General features: G+C 28.0%; 1 pseudogene; it reads right to left on the reverse strand.

Moving 5' to 3' along the window:
- Window positions 1–4,965: 4,965 nt before the first annotated feature.
- On the reverse strand, window positions 4,966–6,594 carry LOC149520263 (E3 ubiquitin-protein ligase PUB23 pseudogene; annotated as a pseudogene).
- Window positions 6,595–10,328: the final 3,734 nt, after the last annotated feature.

Consider the following 10,328-nt stretch of genomic DNA (forward strand, 5'->3'; position numbering starts at 1 on the left):
AAATTTTGATAAATTTTTAGATAATCATTTTTAATAAACATTTTGACAAAATTTTTATCATGAAATCAGTAATTATCAAATTTGAATTATAAATTACTTTTTTTATTTTTTTATATATTATTAAGCTTTTATTTGAATAATATTAATCCATCAATTTTGATTTTTTATTAGAGTTTAAGTATATCATTTTTATTAAAAAACTTCGCAAATTTCATTTAGAGAACTTTATTTAAGTTTTGTCTTGATTGAAATGATTTAGGAAAAAGCTAAGAGAGAGATATATAGATTTGGGATGCTTATTGTTAAGGCATAATGAGATTTTGAGCTGAGTACTTGGCCGGTGTCGTGGAGATGAGTTGCTATGGACTTGATTATGAAGGGAATAATTAGTTGGTGAAGATGGGAAGTGGCTTGACGGAAAGGTTGTATATGATGGAAAAAATTGTAAAGTTACCGCAGCTAAATTAAAAGATAAAAAAATAAATTTGAAGTTTATAAATTCAGTTAATTAATACAATTACTCTTAAGACATAATATCGAGTAAATTTAGAATTCAAATCTCAACACCAACAATCTTTTTATCTATTTCAAACTGCAGTCTCTTTTGTAAAAAAGAAAAAATAAAAACAAAAACAAAAACTTCATAACATTAATTGAAATAATTTGTGGTGACTTGATTGTACAGTTGTAAAGAAAGAGGTGACTTGGTATGTAATATAAAGTTTTTATCTGATTTTACAATTTTTATTTATGTTCTATCATTTGTAATGAAATTTTAAGTTTTTAAAAGTATTTCAGCCAAAAAAAAAAAGGTAATATTGCAAGTCATTGATGTTTGAATGGACTAGGTAATTCTTCAATTGTTTCTCAACTTGCAATTTTAACAATGGTAACGTCTTACTTAGTGTATCTAACGCGTTTCGTAATTGAAAAATTTTAAAATCATTCTAACGTGTTTTGTAATTAAAAAGTTTCAAGGTCAAATCATAATTGAAGAATGAATATTAATAATCTTATACGATTGTAAAATTTTCTTTATTCGTCAATGAAATTTAAAATGAAAAGAAGAATAAATACCATCTAAAAAGTTGGGTAGAAATACATGAAAAACAGGTAAGCACATGTGTCGTTGGTTTTGAGTGGAGTGGATTGATGTATTTTTGTGAGCTTACAATTTGATCATGGCTGAACACTTGTAGCTTGATAATGTTTTGAATGATTATGTTATATGATTTTAATCTTTTCTCTATATTTTCCATTCTTTGTTAATGGAATTTTGTTTTTATTTTTTAGAAATTATTGGTTAGTTTTTATGTTGGTAGAGAGCATATGAAAAAAAAAAAAAAGCCGGGTGGACAATTCAAGTCATGAATGTTATGTCATGATGGACCTTGATTATTCCATTTTTTTGTCAAATTTTCAATTATTTTAGGAAGACTGCAGTCTAAAGATACGTAGAGAAGATTTTATAATATGATTTTTTTAATAAAATAAATCATAGTTTGAAAATTAAAAAAAAAATTATAGATGTTATGATTTGATTTTTAAATTTATTGAATGTTATTTTTTAAAAATGATTGTATGAATCAATTATTTAGCTAAACTCCAAATTCATATATTATCCCTTTAATTCAACAATTAATAGCTTGAATTTGAAATTTTTCTTAACTTAAAATTTTCGAATATCAAATCTTAATAAAAATGAGATAAGTATGAAATAAAAAAGAATTACCTCCTTTTTCATACACAAGATATTGCAAATGCTCAAAGCTTAAAATCAAGAGCTATATATCAATTATGAAGCTTGAAAACAAAACATGATGAGTCCACCGCCAGAGCAAAAGAATGATCCTTCATCTTATACATGTTATTTTTGTACACAATCTACATCTAAATGAACACAAAAGAAAATAAAAATATTATGTTGAAGTCCATACAACAATTTGTTTTATTGAAAGAAAATAACATTTCGAGTTAGGTTAGAATCACTCATTCGCCAATATTCTCTTGCATCAGATTCAACATTGTGACCAACGAAATATTTAGAAATCAGCATGTCACTTTCTCTTATAAAAAAAATAAAATTGGGTTCAACTTTACAATTAACCAAAAGAAATTTATTCAACTTTTGTTTAACAATCACTCAAATGAGATGAATAAAAAAACAATCATGTAAAAAATAGGCTCATTAACTCTTCTCCAAAACTTGATGACATGGACATATATGAATATCTGCTGAATTTAACAAGTTACGCATAATTAGCCGCCCACTTTGCAATTCACGTAAAATCTCTCACATAATGAGTATTTTTTTTAAGTATGATCATGGGTATTTCATGCTTTGTTAGAATACGTTTTATATGAATGATCAACAAGGGGAAAAAAAAACCACCTCTACTTGGCAACAAAGCCATGTAAATGAAACCGAATAATTATGTAGTTTATTAGTAAAATATTTAATTTTTAATTGTAATAAGCATGATTTAATTTTATAAAAAAATGGAAACCAATAAATTTTAGGATAATATTTCATTTGTAATGAGATGTGGGCCATTTGGCTGCCTTCGACTTAGATTCTTGCCATTTGCTTGTGAACATCACGTAGCAAAAGTATCTAATTTTAAAGTCAAAATTCTGGAACTTGTTCAGGTGTCATAAATCAAATTCTCATAAAATTACAAACTAATTACACAATTCTCATAAAACAATTTTAATAGTAACCCAAAAAAAAAGGTCACATCACATGGGCCTTATTTGGCTGCTAAATGGCAGACAATTGATCTTAATTGGAAAACAATAAAATAATCTTAATTTTATCCATATTTACTCATTTTATATAAGTGAAATGTAATGTCTTATAAATATTTGATCAATTAATGATAAATGCATGTATTTTTTTATCGAAACTTTATTTTTAAAATTATTATTTTAGAGTCATAATTATGAAATGATATAGAAAATTAGACGTTAAGCCTTCTTTCGTTTGTTTCATTTTTCCTTGTTCTTTTTCCATTTAATTAATTTGATTGGCTATGAGATGACCTGAACCAGCCGCTGGTCTAGAAAATTGCTTTATCAACTGTTGAATAGCACATTTCCATAACACGGTTTGTCAATTTCATGGCCCAACAAGTCGGCTGGTCGTTGCTTTCACTAACTTATTATTACTTTGAATTTCCATTTTCAACGATTGGTTTTCCAACTTCCAAGTCCAGCCATTTTGTTTGTTTCTTCTTTGTCTGTTTGTTTAATTCCGCTGCCTAAGTCCACACCCCACTCCTTTTGAACACTGGAAAATATTAAGCTCCCGGTCCTCTCATTTCTCATCTATCTAATAATTATTATAATTATACTAATAATTTCAAGAATTTAAAATTTAACGAAATTAATTTATGTAATTATTCTTTAAAGATGATATTTAATAAATTTTAAAATTTCGGAAGTCTCCTTTTTGCACTACGTCAATGCCTCATTTAACTCTTATAATTTGTTAATTTTAAGTTATTTTCACAGATAAATATAAACAATATTTAGAAGAGATAATTGATCATGGGATGAAAAAAAATAATCAAAACATAACCATATGTACTGGAGTTTTTTCTTATGATAAGGCACCCTATAATCTTATTTATCAAATTAGAATAATTTTAAACTTAATTCTTAAAATAAGATACTTTGTATACTTGAAATCCACGTATGAGATATATAAAAAATTATATAAAAATAAAATAAATGATAAATTATTTAATTAGTTTTAACTCAATCAAAAAATTCTAAATTACACATATCTTAAAAAGGCCTCATCTTCTCTTCTTTTTTCCTTCATCTGATCATCCTCTCTTTATCTTCTTTTCATTTGAATTAAAATATTCGTGCATTGTCATTTACTAAAAATAAACTATTGATGTTTAAAGGGTGTTCAATGAAATGTCTGAAAAAAACTTTTTTGTTTACAAATTTTGTTAGCTAATAACCTAATGAAATTATATAATTGTACTGATAATACTTCAGAACCTTAGCTCTCTAAAATTGGAATTGAATTTAGCAGCAAGGTTGGTGAAGAAAGCAAAAGGAAAAATAAAAGGGAGAGGTTCCATAGAATATAGACCAACACGACTGCAAATTAGGTAAAGAAAGAAAGAGACAAGGGAAAAATCTAAAATCTAAAATCAAAAGATATAAAACAAAGAAGAAATAAAAAAAATTTAAAAAAACTATAAAATAAATTTTGAAGAGCATTTATTTGGTGCGAAATGAATAATCATGGTGCCATGGTTTTATATTTTCAGAATCGATCATTTAAAAAATTTTTGCCCAAAAGATAAAGATTTGAAAAGAGATGAATAGTTATTTAAAAAAAAAAAGAAATAGATGAATACCTTTTTTGTTGGCACAAAAAAGAGAGATTATTTGGAGGTGGATTGAAACTCCAATACTCTCTAGATCTACTCCAGAAGGTGCTCGAAATTATTTGGTGCCCTTAAGAATCTAAGAACATTCTATGCTTGGCTTCAAAACCCGTACCTTTTCAATTAATGGTTTTTGGTTTTGACAAATATTATCAAATAGCAAGGTAAGTTTATACTTATTGTTAGGGCATGTTACAGTGTTGCAATGATTGTCTTCTATTTGATAAGCTTTCTGCATTTTTTAAGAGATGAATAGTTACAATGAAGAAAGGGAGAGAAGATTAAAAAAGAAAGTGATGTGAAATTTCATGCTGACATGGAATTAAATTGTATGATACTATATGTTTTTAAGAATAAAGTTTAAAAGTATCCCACTTAAAGAAATAAGATATCTAAGTACCTTTGTTTGGGAAAAAACTCATATATATTGATTAATTAAAGGAAATATAAATGCTTAAACAACTTTCATGTACTCACTTAGGTGTTGTTTCAAGCAATTAATGAAACGAGGCAAATGAATCAATATGCCAATTTGTGTTAATCAACAACTTGTCAATAAATGATGAAGTCAGTATCCAATCAATTTTCCAAAACATAAAACAAAATTTTTTGCCATAATTATACATTTAATTTGAGCAGGCACTAGTTTTTTTTGCCCATGAATGTTGCTTTTGCTATTTAATTTTATCAATGAACAATTATGTACACAAGTATATATATTGGTAACTGACAAAAAGGAAAACAATTGAAACTCTTGAATCAATCTAGCTTTCTCCTTCTGGTCAAGCTGGATAGGAGGAGAGCAGATTGATTGGCATGCAAGGAGAATTCTTCCATACTCTAGCATGCAATTTGAGCACCTCTCTGGCCCTCTTTAGTTTTGAATCCACAGTCCACTTGAAGGACCAAGCGCAATTTAGCCACAACCCCTAATTGCAGCATCTCGTGAAGCACTTTGGTAGTGGCACAGAACTTGGAAATAGACAGCAAAATTCTCACTGCTTTTTCGCTTGCAACCTGAGAAACCCTAAGTATCTTCTTTGAAACAATAGCAAGCCCTGCTCCATGATTTAGCAGCTCGGATCGGCCTTCGTCACAAACACATAGTGCATCCAGCACTGTCAGTATCATCCCACAAACCCTTCTCTCTGACGAATCAAGAAGCAAGTCAATCAAGACAGGTACCGGACCGGCTTCGGCTGCCTTAATCTTGTTTCTTCCCCATGGGCAAATATTGATCAACAATTGTAGAGTAGCTTTTGAGGCCCGCCGAGAAATTTGATCAAGCACAACTTGAATTAGTTCGACGAACAATTCAGGTCTCAAGTTGATTATTTGCATCGGATCAGCTATCTCCACCATTGATTTCAACAACAGTACGCATAAGCCCGAGACTCGTAGCTTCCACGTTTCATTACTCTCGTTAAGGATACTAAGAAATCACCATTTTTGCCCATAAGATTCTTGAGAGCAGCTTCTGAGAGTTGGAGATTGTAGAGAATGCTTAAAGCCTCCTCAGTTGGTCTTATTGACTCAAACTCGTTATCTAATGATTCTTCAGCTTCTGTAGAGTCATAATTACTCACAATTGAAGCCTAGAACTCAACTGCGCCTGAAGATTCCATGCATCTTTTTTTTGTAGCATTCTCAGAAGCGATTGATTGTAACCTCCCGAGACACTTTATCTGTTGCTGTGGTGACTTGGCATCATTGAGGAGCTTGATAATTTGAGCTTTGCTGATGGGTGGCTTTGGCGTTGGAATCCTTTCGACTCCATGCGAATCATTTAACATGCACCAAGATTGAATCAATCTTCTCAGTGTATGATTAGGGGTAAGTTCACAATCCGCAATAACTTGCTTTGTAACAGGACATGTGGTGTTCTTCCCAGAAAACAACCATTTGTCAATGCTTTCCCTGTCATACGTAATCCCTGTTGAAAACGTAACAGGATCCTTCATAATCTCAAGAGAGATAGGGCAGATGAAAAATGGAGGAACATCAATTTCATCCATTTTATTAAGAACCAACCCGGACAAGAAAAAGCTTAAGTTTGTTCAAAAAAGAGTTGAGAATTGGATTGAAAGTAGTTGAATCGTAACTGTTGAAGATGTAGTTGTGAATTGGTTTGAACTTTGAAGACGATTTGTAGGATGAGAAATTCAGAGATGTTAGATTATATATGCAGTTGGTGATCGAGAGGATATATATTCAAAACCCGAGAAAGTCAAAACACGGAAAAGGGTGACTTTTCCAAGTAATCGAAAAGCTCAAGGATGACAACTATAACTACTAATACTACTCAACTACAACTAATATTTGCCAGGTCTTAAATGGCTAAGAATTTTTATTATAATTTCAGCGCGCCTATGCTTCAATTTGCAAAAAGCATTATTTACGTTGCCTTTTGACTATGTCTAGAAAAACTTGAGTCGATATTCTCGCTCTACCTCGCGCTTTTTTTTTTTTTTAATCGAAAACAAAAACGTCATCGGTTACCGACCAATTCAAATGGGGGATGCTAATTTGGCTGCGTCAGCTCAGCTATCCTTGCTACAAACACTCGTCAGTTTTTACTTTTGCCTCGGTTGTCCACCTATTTTGACCCACCATTTTCTTAATAGAAAAAAAAAATTTTTTGGGTTGATTTATCTGTTTTTTTGGCTGTGTTATTGATGATGAGGATGATCAAGCTGATCTTGTCTTCGTTAAATTAATATAATGGAAGATTGGAAGGTCAGAAGCATCCATTCTGAAAAGGTAAAAATAGAAAACCAAGGGAAAGGAAAATGACTATTTCAACGTATAATTTTTTTTAAAATTAAACACGTAAAATTTTTATATATTATGATATTTAAAATGTAAATTTTATACTTTCTTTTTTATCGTCTATTATATATTTATACATACACATACAAGTAAACCTCTTTTAAACTTTAATAAATTTGTTTTTGTTTATTTGAGATGATGTCAAGGTTTTTATTATGATGAAAGCCTATTTAGTCATCAAATTGAAAACAAATGGAACAATATTGGTGTTTAACTCTATCACTAAACCACGTAAGCAATCATTCATGACTATAATTTTTCTTTTTCTTTCTATGTATATGACATAATAAACAGTAAGAGCAGCACACAGGTTGGAAAAACTTTAAAATGTTGGCCACAAAAATCATTATCCCTGCTATATATATATATATATCCTCAATGTTTATTCGAATTCAAATACTGTATATGCGCATACGTAAATGATAGACGTCAGGGGCAGGCCGCCAACCAACTCGGCTACTAAAAAGACTAATTAAGGAATATTAATAATTTACATATTTATATTATATTTTATATAAAAATTATGTATTATAATTTATATAAATATAAAAAATATATTTTTAATTTTATTAAATTTAGTTATAATTTTTATTAAAATTTTGAAACATATTATTTATATATTGTGTTATTATATTATATTTAAAATTTTTAAATTTAATTTTTAATTTCATTACAGACAAACTGGCCATCATTCAATTATTATTCTTTTTTTTCCTTTTGGGTTGTGAGTAGTTCATAAATAATCGCCAAAAGAAAAGTAATGCATATTGGATGGAAGAATTTATCAATTTTATTCCTGAATTTCTCTTATTTTGGGGGGGTTGAAATCCTTTTTGAGTCAACCCACTAAGTTAGTGCCAAGTGGCAAAAAATGAGTGGTGTAAATTGCTAATTAATACAAGATATGCTCTGAAGTTTTTAAAATCAGATTTAAGACTTTTGGAAAAATTGTCCCCCTTTTATCCATTTTTTTCCATTGTCAAAGTAAACGATACTTTTCCTTACTAATTTAAGGCTGTCCTACCACCGTTGTAAATGCACTTCAAAGATTTTCTCTCTGAAAATCCGAAGACTTGGGTATGCATATAATAAGGATATAAATATGTTTGATTCAAATGATAAAAAGATTTTTTTTTTGTTTAGATTTGAATTTATTAAAAATTATAAAAAAAATTGTTATGAATTTATTATATTCGATAATATATGTTGGACAAAACTTAAGATCTCCTTATAATTAAAATGATTATAAAACTTAAATTGATCTACTATCATGAAGATTTAATTTCAAGTTAATTTAATTACACTTTTAAAATAAATATAATTCATTAGTTTTTAAAGTAAGATCAATAGGAAAAAAATTATAAAATTACATTAATCGGTAAAATTACAATTGTAATTAAATAATTTTTAATATACATTAAAAATAAAACACTAAAAATCAAACCAAATTAACAAATAAATAAATCAATATATAATTAAACAAAAATACACCGATAATGAAATTTGAACCTAAAATTTAAAATTTCTAATATCTCTATTTTTTTTATATATAAAAGATTATAATCTGAGAATAAAGATAAGTACTGAGATTTAAATCTTAAATTTATTAGATGATATCTTTTAAAGATAATTACGTGAATTAATTAAATTAAATTTTAAATTTTAATAGCTAAACTTTTTACTATTGAGATAAGGGTGTTTTTTTTTTTTTTTTTTTTTATCAAGTATAGCGAAAATTAGAATTGGAATTTTGACTAAATCTCTCTTTGCTTTTTGAGTTGCAATTATTATTAGGGTTGTTATATTGAGGTGGTTAAGTATTCTCATTTGCGAAATTGATGCCCCATAACTATCCACCTTAGCAGGTACATTTCCCCCACGTTCTATAAAGTTTGGGAAATAAAATTATGGTTTAATTTGTTACTACAAAATTACTAATTAAATTCAAAAGGTGTGGTTTTGGACCTAAATAATCATGTATTTGGAATCAACTGCCCTTTGCCCATTGCGAAACACGTGAGCTTTTTGGTATGCCGGTCTCCCACATGCTAAATTGACCATCCTCCTTATCTTATTTCCCTTTTGGGAAGGCTATTTCTCTTGTTTTTGTAACTGCTTGAGTAACATTTGAATTCTTATAGAAAATTCATGAAAGCATGCACTTCTTTTTTATTAGATTATATATATATATATAATATTATATATATATATATAAAGGAAAATTATTTCATATACTATCAATGTGCATATTCCATTTATTGATGTAATTTTTAAATTTTACCCAAGTTAGAGGGTTGTCACATATCTTGTTTATGATAAAAAAAAAAAGTATAAATAACGATCATTTAATTTCGCTTGTAAAATTGAAAAATTTTATTAATGGTGAATGAAAATTTACACCTAAAAATTTGTTAATTTTTGTGTTCGTATTATATATGTATTATATTAAATATGTGTAAAATATAAAAATTATCAGTTACAATTAGTGTTACACACCAAACATTAAATATATATTTTTTGTTTTACCAAATCCATTTATAATTTTTATCAAAAAAATTTTGAGTTAGATTTTTTGTCAAAAATTTAAGAAATGACATCCAATAAATTTAGAATTCAAATCTAAATATTTAGATTTTTTTCTCTTCTCAAATTGTAGCCAATTTTATATAAAAAATATTATTATTTTTATTTATTTTCTTTTAGTTTAAGAATGTGAGACCCATGATTGTTAAAGTGGCGCTATCCCCACATCCTATGGTCTTGTATTTAAGTTAGACCTTTTTATTTGTTACTAATTGATTTTAAGTTGAATGATTAAATATAGTATCAAAATCATGAATTTTTTTTCTGTCGTATTTTTTAAATTTGTCATGTGATAAACTTTTTTCATTTTCGTCTACACGTTATGGGGAATTGTTAAAGTGAGTTATCTCATATCTAATAAATTTTTAATTTCTTATAGTCTTATATTCAAGTTAAGTCTCTTCACTTATTATCAATTAATTTTAAATTAGATGCTTAACATAATATCAGAGTTTAGATTTTTATTCGCTACCCTTTTCTAATCTTTCACCTAATAGATTTCTTTCA

This window comes from Durio zibethinus, chromosome 1 (assembly GCF_047325235.1).
Source record: "Durio zibethinus cultivar Kanyao isolate XHJ-2024 chromosome 1, ASM4732523v1, whole genome shotgun sequence".
Taxonomy (NCBI): Eukaryota; Viridiplantae; Streptophyta; class Magnoliopsida; order Malvales; family Malvaceae; genus Durio; species Durio zibethinus.